The sequence below is a fragment of the Bos mutus genome, chromosome 1 (assembly GCF_027580195.1).
Source record: "Bos mutus isolate GX-2022 chromosome 1, NWIPB_WYAK_1.1, whole genome shotgun sequence".
Taxonomy (NCBI): Eukaryota; Metazoa; Chordata; class Mammalia; order Artiodactyla; family Bovidae; genus Bos; species Bos mutus.
The window spans coordinates 154,974,896-154,995,194 of record NC_091617.1 but is presented as its reverse complement, the minus strand read 5'-3'; the positions used below and the strand labels follow the sequence as shown (position 1 = coordinate 154,995,194).

Below are 20,299 nucleotides of genomic sequence, written 5' to 3'. Positions count from 1 at the left end.
GCCTCCCTGTCCATCACCAACTCCCGGAGTTCACCCAGACCCACGTCCATCAAGTCAGTGATGCCATCCAGCCATATCATCCTCTGTCGTCCCCTTCTCCTCCTGCCCCCAATCCCTCCCAGCATCAGAGTCTTTTCCAATGAGTCAACTCTTCGCATGAGGTGGCCAAAGTACTGGAGTTTCAGCTTCAGCATCATTCCCTCCAAAGAAATCCCAGAGCTGATCTTCAGAATGGACTGGTTGGATCTCCTTGCTGTGCAAGGGACTCTCAAGAGTCTTCTCCAACACCACAGTTCAAAAGCATCAATTCTTCGGCGCTCAGCCTTCTTCACAGTCCAACTCTCACATCCATACATGACCACAGGAAAAACCATAGCCTTGACTAGATGGACCTTTGTTGGCAAAGTAATGTCTCTGCTTTTGAATATGCTATCTAGGTTGGTCATAACTTTCCTTCCAAGGAGTAAGCGTCTTTTAATTTCATGGCTGCAGTCACCATCTGCAGTGATTTTGGAGCCCTTAAGAGGCACAAATTTCTGGTTGCAGAATAAATGAGTTGCAGTATGCAATGTAGGGGTTTCCCAAGGTGGCTCAGCAGTAAGCAAACTGCCTGCCAGTGCAGGAGACCCAGGTTTGATCCCTGGATCAGAAAGATCCTCTGGAGAAGGAAATGGCAACCCACTCCAGTATTCTTGCCTGGAAAATCCCACAGACAGAGGAGCCTGGTGGGCTACAGTCCGTGAGGTTGCAGAGTTGGACATGACTTAGTGACTAAATAACAACGATGAAATGTAGGGCGTTGGGAATATAGTCAGTAACTATGTAGTATCTTTGTATGGTGACAGATTGTAACTAGACTTATCATGGTGATCAGTTTGAAATGTATAGAAACATCAATCACTACTTTGTGTTAACAGGAACTAACGTAGTGCTGTAGGTCAATTATATTTCAAAAACAAACAGGCTCGAGGATAAGTGATCAGGTTGGTGGTTACCCAAGGTGGGCGGGGAAGGGGGATTGGATGGAGGCGGTCAAAAGGTACAAACTTCCAGTTATAAGACAAATAAGTACCAGAGATGTGATGTACAACATGAGAAACACATTAACGCTCCTGTACATTATATAATGAAAGTTCTTAAGAATAAATCCTAAGAGTTCTTATCACCAGGAAATTTGTTTTCTATTTCTTTCTTTTTTTCTTTTTTGCCTCCTGTACTCTTTTATTATCATTGTAGTCTTTGCATCAAGTTGCATAAGCAATGATAGCAGGTTTCTTTTTAAAGCTTGGTATTAAATATTAAGTATCTTTCCCCACTTTAATTTTACATTACTCTGCCAAGAAAAGAAAAATCAAAACTCAAGTTATCTGAAGCCTGGACACACTTCCATGGTTAGCCAGGCTGTGTAAAAGTTGGTGGCTTTGTTCTTCCTGGTTTGTGAGCAGGCCCAGGCCCTAGAAAGATGGGCCCAGGTTATAACTGGTTTTGAAAAGTATGCCACAAAAATGGATGGCCTGTTATAAGCCAGGTTACAAAGTCAGGATGGGGTGAGGGAGGGACAGTTTCTTCCAGAAACAGAATTTCTGAAGAGTCCCAGCCCATCTCTTTTCCCCAGAATGCTGGGAGGAGGGCTCAGAGCTCACGGTGAGCTTCGCAGCCCCGTCTCTGGGAGGGGACAGCAGGTGCCTGGCCAAGGGGGCAGCCGGGGGCAGGGTGGCCACGCCTGCCCTCCCCCACCTTTCTCAGGGAGGAAATGGAGTTTATTACCCAGTGAGTGTGAAGTGGGCTGAAGCGTGGTCGGTACTGAGTTCTCTAAGAGGTTTCTTCTAGAAACAGGCAACTCAGACTCTTCCTCTCACTTCAGCAAAGAAGTTATTTTAAAAGCACTTGGGAAGTTCTCCTGCACCCTCAGGGGGCGGCTCAGAGGAGAGAGTCATCAGTACAGCCCCCTTCCAGGCTGTATCGGAACTCCTGAAGGTTGAAGACACCATAGAAGTGGGTGTCTTGCCTTCAGGACAAGGAAGATCTGATGAGACTGGAAGCATATGTCGAATTTTCCAGGGAAGAAGCGCTCGGGAACACATGTGGCATAGAGGCCGGCTCTGGCGATGTACATCAGAGCCATGAGGAAGAACCAGCCATCTGGGCCACCATGGTGGCCTTGATGAAGTCCTCTGTGATTGTGAACTGCATGGTAGGCATGATGCCACTCAAGCTAAGCCCTGGGAACACTCCTGCTCTTGTCTGCCAGTGCTTAGGAGTGGTGAACTGGTCCCACCGTGCCACGATGATGGCAGAGATGCCCAGAACACAGACGATGGATGTAGATGAGCCATGGCTGTGGGGAGCAGTAGAAGGAGTAGTAGAGCCAGGGGCCAAAGCTCCCCATAATCAGGAGGGCAATCCCTGCATAATCCAGTTCTGAGAAAGTCCAAGAGACTTTCCCTGAATGACAGTAGACGGTGTGAAATAGCCAGGAGAAGCTGAGGCCGAGCACCACTCCCAGGAGGAACATCCCAAACACCACCTTCTCCTGAAAGGGGAGCCGTGAAGTACATGTGTGGTCTGAGAGCGTGGTCAGGATTCCCAGAAACAGAAACAGCACAAAGCCACGCAGGAGGGTCCAGATGTTGCCAGTCCCCGTGTAGATGCAGAAGATGATGCTCTTGAAGCAGGCCCAGAATGGGGGCATGGCGGCCGGTGGCCGTGCGACAGGCAGTCGCTGTCCTTCAGCCAGTCCGGAGCACATCGTATGGGATGGCCCTCCAGCACCCCTCCCAGACCTCGTGCACAAGCTCCTCCTCCTCCTCCTCCATGGCATGGTGGGCCTGCAGGGGCCCGCACCTCCTCCCTCACCTCCTGAGGCCCTGGGTATGCCTGCTCCTATTCAGCCTTGGTTGGGTTGCTGATTGCCCACTTGCCCGTCTTCTCTACCCAGGCTCCCAGCTCTGCCAGCTCCACTGTGTCAGCTGCCCTGATGCCAGCAGGAGCCCCGTTGCCCTGGGCCACCAAGAGTCCCTTGTGAGACGATATCTGGCTGGTACCTCAGGGCCCTCCGGCTTTAGCTTGGGGAAAGGGTGGGGTCTCTCAGCCCCAAGGGGCAGAGAGCTCCCTGTGGTGGGAGACAGGTGGGCAGAGGGCTTTACTGGGGGCCATGCACCTGGCGCTACATCCTGCATCGCTGGAGACAGCCTGCGGCCGAGCCTTTTTTCTATTTCTTTCATTGTGTGTCTGTATGAGACATAAGAGATGTGGGTTCGATTCCTCGGTGGGGAAGATCCCCTGGAGGAAGGCATGGCAACCCACTCCAGTATTCTTGCCTGGAGAATCCCATGGACAGAAGAGCCTGACGGGCTACAGTCCACAGGGTTGCAAAGAGTCAGACACGACTGAAGCGACTGAGGACGCACACACGCATGAGATGATGGTGTTCATTAAACTTACTGTGATGATCATTTCATGGTCATAGAAGTCAGATCAGTCCACTGCAGCCCCTAAGTCAGACCACGCTGTGAACCTGGCTCTTGTTTGTTTGGAGAATCTGCTCTCTCCCTCTGGAATGTCCACACATCACCCCAAAATATCCAGGCCCAAGCACCCTCATGGCCGCATCATTCTACATGCCACTGGCTCTTCTATGCACGCTGTGAGGGCAGGACGTTCACCTTTCTGTAGTTGAAGCAAGTGTGTTTCCCTTATTCCATTAGATCTGCTGTGTGTTTCATCCTGACACTTCTGTTTCCTGGAACTGAGTTGTCGCCCACACTCAGCCCACTCCCCTTCCAGCTCTTCCCCTCTGTTCTGCCTCCAAGTGCCCCTGTGTGATCCCCCAGTGCTCCGATCAATTCTTCAGCCAACACCATCCTGTTTTGGGGCCTGTTCACTCTCTCTGGCTAATATCCAGCTACTTCTCATGGTTTCTTGCTCTTATTCCACACGGTGAAGGACCACCCGTGAATTTTCAGGTTTATTTCCTTCCTCACTTATATGAACTTCAGACCCAGAAGGGTCCCCCATCCTGTCCACTCCCAGTTCAGGGAACAAGGTCTGGGCAGGCAGACCCCTCCTAGGGTGACCCAACCTTGGCCACCTGGCCTCTTCCAACATGGCAGTCAGTGCAGTGGGCAGGCTCCCCTACTGGGCATCCCCCAGGATGGGGGCATTAGTGTTGCAGACCTGGGCCCCAGGCACCCTGCCAGAAGGATGCTGGGGTGACTTGGTTCTGGACCAGGGCCATGTTCTCCACACAACAGGGGGTTCCTTTGGTTCTGTCGCCGCTGAGCAAAAGGTGAGCAGGAAGGGTGTTTGTGGGACGGTGGAGGTTCTACAGGGCATGGCCGTTGTGCAATGACCTGGGAGGGCACTATTGATGGCATGTGGTCTTGGGGCAGGGCAGCAGCCTAAGCACCCACCGGCCTCCCTGCCCACGCCTCCCCAGGCCCCCGTGGGCACCCAGCAAACGCCCTCAGGAGGAAGAGTTGTGTCCACAGGGCCCAGGCCTTCAGGACACAGGGGTCAACCTGTGTGACACCACATGGTCCCCGTGGCCCTGGCCTCTCCCAGGGCGACACCCACTCCTGGCTGCAGTGGAGCCTGGCTGGGTCACAGAAAGGGGCTTTATCCCCCCTGGTCCAGACTTGCTGTTGCGTCAGAAAACTCAACAGAGCAGGAGACTGACGAGGAGACCACGGGCTGCTGTGTCAGGTCTTCAGTGTGAGGAATGAGCAAACCTCCCCTTGAATGGACCTGGAATTGCTCATGAGGTCTGCACTCATCTCTGCATGGCGCTCCTTCCTGGGACTTGAGTTTAGTGGCTGAATCCAGCTGCTTTAGGAGAACAGAGAGTGAAGTACTCCCTAGAAGTCTGCTGCAGAGCTGGGCGGTGGCCTGGTTTTCCTATGAAAGTAATGAATTCAAACACAGGAGATGCTGTTGGGAATTAAAGGAAAGCAAGTGTTTTTGTAAGCTGTGAACGCAGACTGGGCCTGCAGCCAACGACTCTTGGTCCTGTTGGCTTGTTGTTACGTATCAGAGAAATAATTCCATATCAAACTGGAAATGTGTTAATGCACTAACATTACTCACATCACACTTTTCATACCTGCTCCTTGTGAACTCCCAAAACTGCCTGGATTTGCTCTGAAAGCAAGCAAGTGTCTCCACCAGGCTGAGGAGCCTCACGCCCCTCACAGGGCAAGTCAGTGGAGTAGGAGGCTCTCAGGTGGGGGCAGTTCCGGGAAGAGAGGGAGGCACCTGGCACTGGGTGAGGCCCCAAGAGGGACATGTCCTCACAGCTGGATGGAGTGACCACACGTCCCCACAGCTGGACAGAATGGCCTCATCTCCTCACAGCTGGACGGAGTGGCCACGTGTCCCCACAGCTGGACGGAGTGGCCTCATCTCCTCACAGCTGGACAGAGTGGCCACACGTCCCCACAGCTGGAAGGAGTGACCACACGTCCCCACAGCAGAACGGAGTGACCACATGTCCTCATGGCTGGACAGAGTGGCTACACATCCCCACAGCTGGACGGAGTGGCCTCATCTCCTCACAGCTGGACAGAGTGGCCACACGTCCCGACAGCTGGACGGAGTGACCACACGTCCCCACAGCAGGACGGAGTGATCACATGTCCTCATGGCTGGACAGAGTGACCACACGTCCCCACAGCTGGATGGAATGGCCTCATGTCCTCACAGCTGGATGGAGTGGCCACACGTCCCCACAGCTGGACGGAGTGACCACACGTCCCCACAGCTGGACGGAGTGACCACACGTCCCCACAGCTGGACGGAGTGGCCACATGTCCCCACAGCTGGACGGAGTGGCCACACGTCCCCACAGCAGGATGGAGTGGCCACACGTCCCCACGGCTGGATGGAGTGCCCTCACGTCCCCACGGCTGGAAGGAGTGGCCACACGTCCCCACGGCTGGACGGAGTGGCCTCACGTCCCCATGGCTGGATGGAGTGGCCTCATGTCCTCACGGCTGGACGGAGTGACTACACGTCCTCACAGCTGGATGGAGTGGCCTCACGTCCCCACAGCTGGATGGAGTGACCACACGTCCCCACAGCTGGACGGAGTGACCACACGTCCCCACAGCTGGATGGAGTGGCCTGGTTGCTCTACTGGGAGCATCAGGGGACAGAGGCAGTGGAGGAAGGGAGAGGGTCCAATGTTCTGATGCTGGTGATCCAACTGTGGTGCTCCAGGGACTATGACCTGGGGGGACGATGCACCTCAGCCTTGGAGGAACTGCTGTTCCCAAAGGATTTAGGGGGTCACCCTGGAGGAGGAAGTTCACCCCCTGACTGCCCCCTTGTGCAGCAGCAGCAAGGAGGGTTTCTCCAGCCAGTCCCTCTCCCAGAGCAGAACCAAGGAGGCACCACAGGCCACCAGCCACTAGAGAGGCCCGGGCTGGTCAGAGGGGCAGGAGCCCTGTTGTCAGGACAGTCTCAGCTGGGCTCCATTCCCCACTCATTTGTTTAAAATTCTCCCCATCCCTTTCTCACAGGCAACCTAGTGCCTCCCCACCAATACCTCCTCCCCCTGCTGCCTCCCTCCCCGCTCCTCATCCCCACCATCTACCCCCTCACCATCTCCCCCCTGCCCCCCACCTGCACCATCTCACCCCCACCTCCTAAGGGTCCTGAGCTGCCATTCGGTGTTTCAGCTGAGCCCAGCTGGCACCCTCACCAACCAACCTGGCCAAGAACCAAAAGCAAAAACAGCGACAGAGAATCCTAAGAGGAGAGTCAGTGAAAGTGAATTTATTTCACCCCATGATGTTTACTCTGGGAGCCAAGAAAAGATATGCCAGGGTCCATTCGGTCCAGAAAGCAGGTTCTCAGCCATCTGGGCAGGGCCTCCAGGACTCTGAGGGTGCAGCTCAAATTATTCAAACTGTGATGCTCAGACAACTAGTGTCTGTTTATGGATAAATATGCCTCCAAAAATCCTGTGTGTGTGTATGTGTGTGTGTGTGTGAGATTTAAGGGAGGTCATTTAGAGAAAAGTCCCCATATTTTCTGATGGATAATCGTGGTTTGCAAGAAAAAGAAATTTGCAAATTGCACGCTTGAGATGACAGTAGTTTATATATTCCTGGCTTTGGAATCACTGGTGAAATTTAAATAAAACAGTAAAACCATTGCTCTTTCCAAGCATTTAAAATTCAGAAAGAAAATCATTATAAATTTGGAAGCACCAAGTGAAAGTGAATCCAGTGGAAGGCTAGTGTCTAGTGATTGACCTAGTGGACGAAAACAACAGCTCCCACCTTGCCCACTTCCTGCAACCCCCCAGCATCCACTCCATGGGAGAGAGGGGAGCACCCCTGCTTCCTGGTTAGGGGCACTGGCCTGGCGGGTCCTCCCCCAGGGAGCCTAGCAACTGGGCCCTTTAGCTGGAGGAGCTCCCTGCTCAGTGCCTTGCAGTCCCTTCAAAGGACGGAAGCAAGTCTGTGAGCAAAATGCATTCTTGGTTTGGTTTCTAGAACTTTCCAAGCAGATGCTGAGTCTATTAACAATAAACACATCCCTCTAGTTTGGAAGGCATGACTGGAAAATGCTGTAGAATTATTTTGGCTTAGGAATTTAGAATTTAATTTCAGTCCCAGATGTTAGGACATGTCTAGAGTTATTTTCCCCATGACATTAAAAAAAAAAAAATGTACTTTCTATTACAAATTTGAAAATGCACAGAAATTTTGAAAAATTAAGCAGTGAAAATCCAGGTATCATCATGCCAGCCTCTGTCTCTGTCTCTGAATGTCTCTCTCCCGATATTTGAAAAGAATTTGCAACACCTCAACCCTGCTCCCCAAATGTGTCACTATTAATCTCCTTTTCTCCTAAGAACAGGGGCATCCTATTACAAAACCACAAGAGGGTCATCACAGCTCAGAAGCGTATAAGCTTGTGCAGCCCTTGCTCCACATTCCCCTTCCAGGGTTACCGTGAGCACATCACGTGTAGCCACGTTTCTGGGTCCACTCATCACATAGTCTCATGTTTCCTGGTCTCCTTCAGTTTGGAGCAGCTCTCTTGATGTTTCCTCCAGAGCAGTGGCTCTCTAATTTTTTATTTTTAGTTTCTATACTTTAAAATTCACTCTTTGTGATGTTCAATTCTGAGTTTTGACAAATGCACCATTGTGCAAGATTCAAACCAGAACATCACTCCTGAAAACTCCTTCCTGTTGCCTCTTCCAGTCCAGCTCCTCCCCTGCTCTCAGTGCACAGAACCTACGAATCTGTGCTGTACCTTATGGTTCTGTCTTTGCCAGGAAGTCATCTATAGAAACACAAAAGGCCTCGAATAGCCAAAGCAATCTTGAGAAAGAGAAATGGAGCTGGAGAAATCAGGCTCCCTGACTTCAGACTACACTTGAAAGCTACATTCATCAAAACTGTATGCTACTGGCACAAAAACAGAAATAAAGATCAACAGAACAGGATAGGAAGTCCAGAGATAAATCCACGCACCTAGCGTCACCTAATCTATGACAAAGGAGGCCAAAATATATGATGGAGAAAAGATAGTCTCTTTTTAATAAGTGGTGCTGGGAAAATGACAGCTACATGCAAACAAATGAAGCTGGAACACTCCCTAGTGCCACACACAAATGTAGGACCTGATACTATAAAACTCTTAGAGGGAAATGTAGGCAGAACACTCTTTGACATAAATCACAGCAAGATCTTTTTTAATCCACTGCCTACAGTAAAGAAAATAAAAACAAAAATAAACAAATGGGACCTAAGTAAACTTAAAAACTTTTGCACAGCAAAGGAAACCACAAACAAAACAAAAAGACAACCCATAGATTGGGAGAAAACATTTGCAAATGAAGCAACCAGCAAGGGATTAATCTCCAAAATATACAAACAGCTCATGCAGCTCAATATAAAATAAATAAATAAATAAACAACCCAATTAAAAAAGTGGGCAGAAAGTCTAAATAGACATTTCTCCATAGAAGACATACAGACGGCCGATAAACACATGAAAAGATGTTCAACATAGCTCGTTATTAGAGAAATGCAAATGCAAGCCAAAACTACAATGACGTATCACCTCACATCAGTCAGACTGGCCATCATCAAAAAAATCTACAAACTATACATGCTGTAGAGTGTGTAGAGAAAAGAGAACCCTCTTACACTGAAGGTGGGAATGCATGTTGGTTCAGGCACTATGGAGGATGATATGGAGGTTCCTCAGAAAGCTAAAAATTGAGTTACCATATGATCTGGCAATCCCACTCCTGGGCATATACCCAGAGGAAACTCTAGTTTGAAAAGATGCATGCACCACAGTGTTCACTGCAGCAATATTTACAATAGCCAGGACGTGGAAGCAACGTAATGGTCCATCAACAGAAGAATGGATAAAGATGTGATGCATATATATACAATGGAATCTCACTCAGCCATTAAAAGGAGTGAGATTGTGCCATTTGCAGCAACATAGATGGACCTAGAGAGTGTCATACTGAGTGAAGTGAGTTAGGAAGAGAAAGACAAGTACATATGACATCACTTATATGTGGAATCTTAAAAAAGGGGGGTACAAATGGACTTATTTACAAAAGAGAAATAGAGTTACAGATGCAGAAACCAAACACGGTTACCAGGGGATGGGGCTGGGATACATCGGGGGATTGGGATCGGCATATACACACCACTTTACATAAAACAGATAACTAGCAAGAACCTACTGTGTAGCGCAAGGAACTCAACTCAGTACTCTGGAATGACGTATACGGGAAAAGAATCTAAAAAAGAGTGGATGCATGTATATGGTAACTGATTCAGTTTGCTGTACACCTGAGACTAAAACAGCACTGTAAATCAACTCTACTGCAATAGAAAAACAGCAGGCCACCTGCAGGCAGACCTCAGACACACTGTGGGTTTGGTTCCGTGCTTACTTGCGTGCTCAGTACCTTCAGTCGTGTCTGACTCTTTGCGACCCCATGGACTGTAGCCCTCCAGGCTCCTCCATCCGTGAGATTCTCCAAGCAAGAATATTGCGATGCCTTCCTTCAGGGAATCTTCCTGATCCAGGAATCAAACTGGTGTCTCCTGCGCTGCAGGATTCTTTACCCACTGAGCCATCTGGGAAGCCCTGGGTTTGGTTCCAGACCACAGCAATAAAGCAAAAATCGCGATGAAGTGAGACAGCAACTCTTTGGTTTCTTGGTGCATATAAAGTTAGATTTATACCATACTGTAGTCTATTAATTGTGCAATTAAACCCAGCAGGACCCTAAAGGCCCTTTGCAGGAACAGGCCCCTCACCATATCCCTTGCCTCTTGTTTAGAGAAGACTTAGCCTCCTAGACCTCCCTTGAGTTCTGAAGAGCAAATTTAGTCAGACAAGTGAGAAAACGCAGAAACAAAGGAAAACAGTCAAGCTAGACCAAAAAAAAAAAAAAAGTAATCATTAAACTAAGTCAAGGGCCTTTAGCTCCTCCTCAAGTATTGTAGATAATTGTTATTGCTGTTCAGTTGCTAAGTCACTCCATGAGTGCTCTATGTGTCACCAAGTGACTCTATGCGACCCTGTAGATTGCAGCACGCCAGGCTTCCCTGTCCCTCACTGTCTCCTGGAGTTTGCCCAAGTTCATGTCCACTGAGTCGGTGATGCCTTCCAACCATCTAATCCTCTATTGCCCCCTTCTTTTGCCTTCAATCTTTCCCAGCATCAGGGTCTTTCCCAATGAGTCAGTTGGCTGTTCGCATCAGGTGGCCAAAGTGTTGGAGCTTCATCTTCAACATCAGTCCCTCCAATGAGTATTCAGAGTTGATTCCTTCGAGATATAGAATATAGATAATATTCTCAGCCATATTCTTGAACTGTTTTGCAGATACTGAGACCCGCCCCCACCAACAGGTCGGAGAATTTAACTGTGTGCTGCCCACCAGCCTGCAGCCCTCAGATGGCTGGAACCAGAAGGCCAATGATGTTGACTCCCCCTTACTTCACAACTAGCCAATCAAAGGAATGTCCACAAGCTGATCACATACCCCAAGACCTCTCCTCACAGTGTCTTTAAAAGCTTCCCCAGGAGCCATCAGGGAGTTCGGGTCTTTAGAAACTGAGCTGCCTGTCCTTAGAGCCTGACCCCCATACCAGGCACCTTGCACCTGATGCTCCCCTCTCCCCCTCCACCACCCGGGGCCAGTAAGTGGGCCTTGCTGAGGAGCTGGTGAGCAGACCTGAGTTTGGTTCAATGACATGATCTGTAAAAAGCAGCCTACATACTGTACATACTGTTCTTCACTAAGTATTAATAGTCATGTCCGGCGCTTTGCAATCCCTTGGATTGTAGTTCCCCAGGCTCCTCTGTTCATGAAATTCTCTAGGCAAGAATACTGGAGTGGGTTGCCATTTCCTTCTCTAGGAGATCTTCCCGACCCAGGGATCAAACCCAGATCTCCTGCATTGCAGACAGATTCTTTACCGTCTGAGACACCAGGGAAGTCCACAGTCTGTATGAAATAAATACTTTATTGCTAAAAATGCAAACCATCATCTGACGGCACAATTTAAAAAAAAAAAAAAAAGCAGTGTCTGGGAAGCGGGATGAAGACAAGTACAGTGAAGGGAGGCGTGGAGCCAAACAACACGTGACCTCGGAAGGCTTCTTTCTCAGCTTAAACCACTGAGGCCCACCAGAGCTGCGGCACCTGCTCACAGCTTGATCTTTCGACTCTGACCAGTCTGTTCCAACATTCACCCCGTGAAGGACAGTGGGTCGTTTCTAGCCTTTGGTCATACAAATGAAGATGCTACAAGTATCCACATGAGGGTTTTGTGTGCAGGTAAGTTTTCACTTCTTTAGGGGAAATGCCTAGGACATGATTTGGGGCATATGGTAGGTATAGGTTCAATTTTTAAAGAAATTATGGGCGGATGTCTGGAGTGGCTGTGCAGGTTCTCTGCAACACTGCAGGGGACCCAGCACCGGGTCAGCAGCTGCAGGCTTTGTGTGCAGCATTCTAGAAGATTCCTAGCATAGCTTAAGGTTTAATTTGCAAACCCCTACTGACTACTGATGAGCGTCTTTTCCTGTGCTCACTTGTCATCCATACATCTTCTTTGGTGATCATTTTTCATTGGGCTGTTTGTTTTCTTATTGGTGAGTGTGAAGAGTTCTTTGTATATTCCAGATACAAGTATTTTGTCAGATACGTGATTTGCAAATCTTTTTCAGATATTGTATTTTCGAATTTCCATTAGGTTCTTTTTATAATTTCTCTTTCTCTGCTAAGAACTTCCACCTTTCCATTCATTTCATTCCATTCATCTCAAGTGTTCGATTTTGATGGAAGAAAGAAGTAATCAGTGATGCTCCAAGAGTCTCTCAAGTGGAGCCAGCAACTACCGGGGCCATGCACGTGTCCAGCTGGGATGGATGCCCTCCGCCCCATGACCTGATGGAGTCCCGATCCCCCTGCTGTGTGGTGGATCCAGTGTCAGCTCAGCTTCCAAAGCTTGTGCTCTTCTGTTGAGTCTCCGCAGCAAGGCTGCAGCTCTGGGGTTGGTGTCAGGCTTGGGTAGTGGTTCATGCAGAATTCATCCTTTTTGGTGGTTCGTGTGGAATTCTGTAACTTTGACTCCAGGACAAGTACCTTGTGGAATAGTCCATATCCCAGATCTTATCAACCAAGATAATCAAGTGGCAGCACAAAAGAAAGGAGTTACTTGGGGTCTTAAAAACTACAACCTAGGAGACCCAGATTCAGGTAACCTGGGAAGGATGTTCAGGGAAGAGAGTCAGGGACCACTGAAAACAAAAAGCCATGAGGCCTTTTTGTTCGAAGTTGCCTGGCCTGACCCTGACAGGAGCTGGAACACACTTGTCCTAAAGGGACCATGAGTCGTTTTAGGGCCAGGGCCCGGTAAGTAGAGAGACCGTCACCAGGTTCTGGAGATGTTCTGGGTGACTTTACTGAGTCATGGGCTCAGAGTCCATCCAGGCTGGGACTACATAATTCTCATCCTCGGAGGCCTCTGTCTCTATCTGAGAGACTCTTGGAGCATCACTGACTCCACTTCGCTTTTCCTTTCACAACTTGATTGTTCCATTCGGTTAAAATGCAGACACTGAAGCCAAAGATGACAAAAAGAATTCACATTCAAAACGTATTTGTGTGTTTTGGTCCCTGATGCAGCGGGGATGGTAGCTCAAGTAGAACAGAGGAGGGGAGCGAGCTGGGTGGGGACCTACTTCCGGAGTGGGTGGCGCAACCGGGCGCAGATGGATGCTGGGCAGCAGGGCGGTCAGTGCAGCTCGGTGACCCTGCCCCAGTCCCACACCCTGAGAGCACACATGATTAGTCTGACATTCTGCCTGCGACGTTTACATCACAGAATCAGGGAAATGCCCTCTTCAGGCTTGTCCCCCAGAGAGCGGATTGTCAAGCAGTGACCTGTGTACCACTGCCATGAATGTCCCCCTGGACCACGCAGACCCTCGCCGTGGGCATCCAGTCACGCCAGGGGAGGTTGCCAGGCCACAGTGCCCCGGCCACCAGGGGGCACCCAGCAAGGCTCCTGGGAGAGTCACTGTCCAGGCTGCACTGGCACTAGCTTACTTTCCATGTAAAAAGTTTTTCAGTTCAGTTCAGTCGCTGAGTCGTGTCTGACTCTTTGCCACCCCATGGACTGTAGCACGCCAGGCTTCCCGGTCCATCACCAACTCCCAGAGCTTACTCAAACTCATGTCCATCGAGTCGGGGATGCAATTCAACCATCTCATCCTCTGTTGTCCCCTTCTCCTCCTGCCTTCAATCTTTCCCAGCATCAGGGTCTTTTCCAACGAGTCAATTCTTCGCATCAGGTGCCCAAAGTGTTGGAGTTTCAGTTTCAGCATCAATCCTTCCAATGAATATTCAGGACTGATTTCCTTTAGGATGGATTGGTTGGATCTCCATGCAATTCAAGGGACTCTGAAGAGTTTTCGCCAACACTGCAGTTCAAAAGCATCAATTCTTTGGCGCTCATCTTTCTTTATAATCCAAATTTCACATCCATACATGACCACTGGAAAAACCATAGCTTTGACTAGACAGACCTTTGTTGGCAAAGTAATGTCTTTGTTTTCTAATATGCTGTCTAGGTTGGTCATAGCTTTTCTTCCAAGGAGCAAGTGTCTTTTAATTTCATGGCTGCAGTCACCATCTGCAGTGATTTTGGAGCCCCCAAAAATGAAGTGTCTCGCTGTTTCCATCATTTCCCCATCTATTTACCATGAAGTAATGGAACCGGATGCCATAATCTTAGTTTTCTGGATGTTGAATTTTAAGTCAACTTTTTCACTCTCCCTCCTTTTTGACTTTCATCAAGAGGCTCTTTAGTTCTTCTTCGCTTTCTGCCATAATGTAGTGTTATCTGCATAAAAAGTTTTAATGTGTCCTTTTTATGCCAAAATGTAGGGCTTCCTTGGTGACTCAGATGGTGAAGAATCTACCTGTAATGCAGGAGACCCGGGTTTGATCCCTGCGTTGGGAGATCCCTGGAGACAAGAATGGCAATCCACTCCAGTATTCTTGCCTGGAGAATCCCATGGACAGAGCAGCCTGGCGGGCTGCAGACTACAGTCCATGGAGTCACAAAGAGTTGGATACAACCGAGCGACTAACACTTTCACTTTCATATACAGCATAAAACTTGCCATCCTGGCCATTTTTAAGAGCACAGCTCAGCCGTGTGAAGCATGTTCACCCAGCTGTGGACCACCTCCAGAGCCTTTTCATCTCCTGAACTGAAGCTCTGCCCCCGAAACACGGACTCCCTGGCCCCTCCCCAGCCCCGGCCCCCAGGCCTACCATCTACCTTCGGTCTCTATGGATCTGACTCCCCCAGGGACCTTGGGTAAGGGAATTGTCCAGGCTTGTCCTCTGGCGTTTGGCTTATGTCCCTGAGCACAGCGTCCTCGAGGTTCACCCACGTGGCAGCACCTGTCGGCGTCCCTCCTCCCTGAGGCCGAGCAGTACTCCACTGTGAGGATCACACTCTATTCACCCATCATCCATCAGTGAGCACTTGTCAATTACGTTACACCATCTTTTCTTGATAAAGTAACACAGGTACTTAGGGTTTTAAATGTTCAGGTTTTAAATGTTTAAAAGACATAGAATTAAAGACAGTCTTCCCACTATGCGGCCCAACCAGCGTCCCTTGCGGACTCACCGAGGTTCGTGTCCAGGTCCCTGTGTTGTCATGGCTGACCTTGCGGGGATGCTGGTGCCCTCACAGGCTGAAGCCTCAGGACTGTGACCCCCGGAGGAGAAGCTTAGAGTGGGGAGGGCTCCTGGGGACATGGCCCGTTCAGATGCTGCTTTCTGGGCCATCTTTGGCAGCCGGTGTTTCCTGGAGGATTATCTGCTTCACCCTTTGTTTGTCTTGGATTGAGAGGATCCTTTCATTTCCTCTGCTGCTCTGCTTATTTCCTGTTCTCTTCTTAAAATTCTGTGTTTGTTTCTCTTTCTATTATTCTTGATGGAATTATCTACTGTTTTTATCTATTTTATAGGTTTTTTCCCCTCAAAGATCTGCTTGTGGGTTTATGATTCTATTACTTTCCTATTTCAATTACTCCCTGTTTATTTTAGTAATTCTTTTCTTCTGGTTTTCTTCTGTTTCAAAATTTGTTTTCTTGCATATCACATTAAAAACCAATTGTATGTCCATTTGTTTTCACCTAAATATAGATATTTTAAAATATGCTTTTTAAATTTATATTTTGTTTTTAACCTTATTTTATATTTTAACCATATCCCATAGGTTCTAGTGTTTTTACTTATATATTATTTTCTAAATAGCCTATCTTTGAGGCTTTCTTTCATTTTAGAACCAGTGGCTAGTGGAGAGTTTGGGGGGTTTTTTCCTGGTAGGATTTTTTTTCCTATTTCCATGATTAATGCCTAAAAATTTTTTTTGCACTTCAACTAGAGAATGTGATCTCATGATTTACTGAGGTTTTCTTTGTCTCCTTAAACACCTGAAGGGGAAATGTCCCCTTTTTGTCAGGGTGAGAAATTCTCAGATGCAGCCATTAATACAAAGGCCTGGTGGACCCACCAAGGTAAGAGCACAGTGTCCTGTTGCCCTTGGTAATGACACCAGAGGGACCCATCAGGTCATGGTTTAGAACTTTGCTGGTTCTCACCTCCATTTGCCCCAACTGAGAGGAGGGACCTGAGTCTTCTGTTACTTCTGTGTTTCCTCTGCACCTGCTGCTTTTGTTTTCTGCATTTCGGCACTGTTCCGGATCTGCATCTCCACCTGGGGGCTCCCTGACCAGGTGGGCAGCTCCCTGACCAGTAGGAGGTTCCCCGACCTGTGGGCGGCTCCCAGTCTCCCTGACGGGCCCCGGCTGCCATCACCGGCTCTTCCTCTTGCATCTGTCATCATGTCCGGTCCAACGTCCACCTGTACCTGCAGCTGTGCTTCCTATAGAAAGATGTCCTCCATACCCCCTGAGGAATGTTCTTCTCTATTGAGAGGTGAACAGGACGAGGAAAGTCAGCAGGGAGGGGGCCCACAGCCTGAGAAGGATCCACAGGGACAGCTGGGGCACCTGAAACCCAGACCTCAACCCAGGGCCTCAGCCCCACCCAACCTGGCACATCTGAGCATCCAGGTTAGCACGCTCTCAATCCCCATCATGGGCCGGTGCCTGAAAGCAGTTCTGGAGACCCCCAGCCCCATGAGAATTATATTCATTCCTGGGAGTGCCTGAGAGAGAGAAGCAGCCACTTGGGAAGAAAGTCGGCTTAGTTCCCTGCCTGGAAAGGAGAACCTCCCGCCTTCATGTCTGAGCACTAGCCTGCTGGCCCCACTGGGTCTCAGCTGACCTCACCTGTCCCCACTTGGCCCCAGCTGTCCCCACCTGGCCTCATCTGATCCCATCTGGCCTCACCTATTCCCACCTGGCTCCCAACAGTCCCAGGCCTATGCCTGTCTGTTTCCACAACCCCCTGCTGCAGACCAATGGATGCCCTGAGGACAGGCCTTTGGGGGGATTTGGGTGATGGTTCCCAAGCCCTGGGCCTTCAACTTTGGCCTGAGGCCACTCGTGCAAGGAAAGTGGCACACTGAGGAGTAGGGAAGGTCTTCTGGCTCATATCGGAGTTCACTTGAATTTTATGCCAGTGAAACAGCCTGTTGGTGGCCTGTCAAATTTATACTGTACATCTACTTTAATAATTAATGGAAAAAGGTGCATGGTCTAGAAGTAAAAAGTGTTCATGTTAAAAAATAAAGATGAAGTGCCTCCGTTCCTGGGATGCCAGTGCTGGTCTTTGATGATAAGACTCCCTCCCAGGTGCCAAGGCTTGTTGTTGTTGTTCAGTCGCTAGGTCATGTCCAACTCTTTGCAACCCCATGCTGTATCTGCTGTATGCCAGGCTTCCCTGTCTTTCACTATCTCCCAGAGTTTGTTCAAACTCATGTCCATTGTGTCGGTGATGCCATCCAACCATCTCATCCTCTATCACCCCCTTCTCCTCCGGCCTTCAATCTTTCCCAGCATCAGGGTCTTTTCCAATGAGTTGGCTCTTTGCATCAGGTAGTCCAACTATTGGAGCTTCAGTTTCAACCTCAGTCCCCCATGAATATTCAAGGTTGATTTCATTTAGGATTGACTGGTTTCATCTCCTTGCACTCCAAGGGACTCTCAAGACTCTTCTCCAACACCATAGTTCAAAAGCATCAATTCTTCAGCCTTCTTTATGGTCCACCTCTCACATCCATACATGACTACTGGAAAAACCATAGTTTTGACTATATGGACCTTTGGTGATAAAGAGATGTCTCTGGTTTTGTCTAGTTTTGTCATTGGAGAAGGCAATGGCACCCCACTCCAGCACTCTTGCCTGGAAAATCCCATGGATGGAGGAGCCTGGTGGGCTGCAGTCCATGGGGTCGCTAAGAGTTGGACACGACTGAGCGACTTCACTTTCACTTTTCACTTTCACGCATTGGAGAAGGAAATGGCAACCCACTCCAGTGTTCTCGCCTGGAGAATCCCAGGGACGGGGGAGCTTGGTGGGCTGCCGTCTCTGGGGTCGCACAGAGTCGGACGAGACTGAAGTGACTTAGCAGCAGCGGCAGTTTTGTCATAGCTTTTCTTCCAAGATGCAAACTGACTCGCTGGGTACTTGCTAGGCTTTTTTTTTTAAAGCTTGAAGGAATGTAACCCTGACCTATTAATGCTCTTTGTTCTGAAAGACATAAAACTGCTGAAACCCGTGCTCCTTGGAGCCGTTCGTCAGAGTTATCTGAGAGGCTGTTGTCCAGGCTATCATTCTCAGCTCAGTTCAGTCACTTAGTCGTGTCCGACTCTTTGCAACCCCATGAACCGCAGCACGCCAGGCCTCCCTGTCCATCACCAACTCCCGGAGTTCACTCAGACTCACGTCCATAGAGTCAGTGATGTTAGTTTGGCTCAAATAAAACTCTCTTTTTATTACTATCACAGATGACTTGGTTGTTTCTCCCTGGGGGACAAAGTCGATGGCAGGGGGAGCCCATGCTGCAATGTGAGGCCCACCCAGCTGTCCTGGCCTGAGGAGGCTCAGCTCAGGTGTGGCAGCAGGTGGGGCCTAGGTGTCAGGACACATATGTTCACTGAGCAGAACACATGTTTTCAATGGGCAGAGCACACATGCACCCTGGGCAGAGGCCACGCAGCCTCTTCCTGGAGACTGGATTTTTATGTGAAAACTCACATTGGTACCACCTAGGGGCCACATCTGTTCTAAAGGCTCCACACCCTCCTTGAGACCAGGGCCGGAGGTGTGCGGGCCTCTCAGGAACTCACCTCACATGAGGTGAGGCCGGACCCACGTCCACATGGAGTCTCCCCACAGGCCACAGTGCCCCTTGGGGGTTGCCATGAAGGGGCTTTGTCCCTGGTTAAGCCTGCGAGTCTTAACCAGTCCCCCACCCAGCAGGGCCTCTGGAGAAGCACTGGGATCCAGCCCAAGTTCGACTCTGGAAATGACCGGTTGGGCAGTTTGGCCGGGGCTCCAGGGAGGGAGGGGGCAGAGGAGGCAGAGCAGCAAACAAGGCCAGTTCTTCCCAAACAGCAGTGGTGGGCGGGGCTGGTGCCATGGCTGGGAGGCTGGCCCGGGTGGGCAGAGGCACTGGGACGTGGCCCCACCCCTGTCTGGACGGGCCAAGTGCCCAGGCCTGCCACCCCTCAGCTGCTAAGGAGGAGCCCTAGCTTGGGGGTTCTGAGGGAAAATCTGGGGCAGCAGGGGCCTGAGATGGGATTCTCAGCAAACCCACTGAGTCAGGCCAATGCTGTGGTCTCGCCGCCTCCAGGATCAGCCACGGCCGTCAGCCCACCTCCAGCTACTTCCTGCTTCCCTGTGACCTGGGGGTCTGGTCTTTATTACACGCGGGGCTCCTCCTGCTGCACGAGGGGGTGGACGCTGGGGGCCTCTCCACCGTTAGCCACAGGCCTTGTGTGGGAACCAGCTGGCCAAGCTCTCAGAGCAGACCCTATGTCCACCCATCCTGGCTCAGAGCAAGTTGACCCCCTTTCAGACACAGATGAACCATGTACTGAGGCCAGACAAGGCCAGAAACAAGAGCCCATCCACCCACTTTACCAAGGGGGCCACCCAGCCTCCCTGGCAGGAGCACCAGGCCCAGGTGGGCTCTGATACCAGGTGGGTGGGCACCAGCCTGATGGCATCTGCTGCTCCCACCCTGAGCTTGGGCTGAGCCAGTGGCCCCACGTAGGGTCAAGCCACATCCCATCACCAAGACTTCTGCACTCTGTCTGCTGCCAGAAGACAGGGACCCCATGGTCCCGGGGAACAAGCAGGGCAAAGACCACCCCCCCACCCCGCCCTGAGCCCACTAGCGGGAGGGCAGCTAGGTAGGTGGACGTGGTTTCCTGCTCTCCCCCTGAGGAGGACAAGCTTGCTCCCCATGTGGGTGGAACATTCTCTGCTCGGGGTCAGCCCAGGGTGGGCTCTGCCCAGAGGAGTCTGCTCATGGCATGGGGCAGGGCCAGCGTGTGCGAGGCCCCTCCAGCTTCCAGCCTGCTTCTGGCTTCCAGTCAGGTTGCCGGTGTCCATGGGGGTGCTGTTCGGCTCCTGACCGGATACGTGACTCCGCTTGTGTTTCTGATTAACTCAGGGAGACCATGAACAGAGAATTTTACAAGTTGTTTAATCCCTGGATCATTTGTGTTCCTTTTCCACAAGCCTTCTCGGCTCTGTTAGTTTCTACTTATGCCCTAAACAAGATCTATTCTATTTATTCA

General features: G+C 50.1%; 1 pseudogene; it reads right to left on the bottom strand.

Annotated features, from left to right (window-relative positions):
* Positions 1-1,920: 1,920 nt before the first annotated feature.
* LOC102277546 (adiponectin receptor protein 1 pseudogene) lies at positions 1,921-15,338 on the bottom strand (annotated as a pseudogene).
* Positions 15,339-20,299: the final 4,961 nt, after the last annotated feature.